Genomic DNA, 679 nt, shown 5'->3' on the forward strand with positions numbered 1-679 from the left:
AGGGGTCAGGGTCCGGGACGTCGGCCCCGGGATAGCGCCGTGGACGGCGTCAGGGGGCGGAAAAGACGCACATGGCGAGTGTGGAACAGCAAATGCAGCCGAGTGTGCGAGCAAGGCAAAAACACCGGAAAACACAGGAAGAAGCGCGGCATACGCGGAGAAAAGGCGAATAAACGGAACGAGACGGAGAAAACACAAAACAAAACAAAGATGCAGGCAATAGCAGCCATGAAGCGAAAATGAGGGGGCCCGAAGGAGGTGGCGGACACGCAACGTGGGGGGGGGGGGGCAGCCGCACGAGGGGGTACGGGGCTATATATATATGGGTATATATATATAGGGGTATATGGATATGGCGGACAGACCCACAAAAAAAAAAAAAAAAAGGGGTCCGTAAACCCCGGTCAAAAAAAATTGACCAAACATAACCCCCAAAGGCGGGTTGGAAGCTTCCCGTACCAATATAGTACAAAAACTGTATCAATAATAGCGTTAGTTGAAAGGAGTTGTGTTCCACAACGGTTTTCAATTTTGATGAGGGGTCCTTCGCGGCACTTGGGACCGTGTACAAAAACCCCCCCCCCCCCTCCCAGGCCACACTGGGGAGGGGTCAGGGTCCGGGATGTCGGCCCCGGGATAGCGCCGTGGACGGCGTCAGGGGGCGGAAAAAACCCACATG

The 679-nt window shown here is 54.9% G+C and overlaps 1 non-coding gene across 1 annotated transcript; it reads right to left on the reverse strand.

Moving 5' to 3' along the window:
• Nucleotides 1-386: 386 nt before the first annotated feature.
• On the reverse strand, nt 387-498 carry Tc00.1047053406253.10. The gene has a single exon (XR_008254002.1). It is a non-coding gene; the product is annotated as a spliced leader RNA (transcript).
• Nucleotides 499-679: the final 181 nt, after the last annotated feature.

This window comes from Trypanosoma cruzi, assembly GCF_000209065.1.
Source record: "Trypanosoma cruzi strain CL Brener chromosome Unknown tcruzi_1047053406253, whole genome shotgun sequence".
In the NCBI taxonomy this organism is placed as follows: domain Eukaryota; phylum Euglenozoa; class Kinetoplastea; order Trypanosomatida; family Trypanosomatidae; genus Trypanosoma; species Trypanosoma cruzi.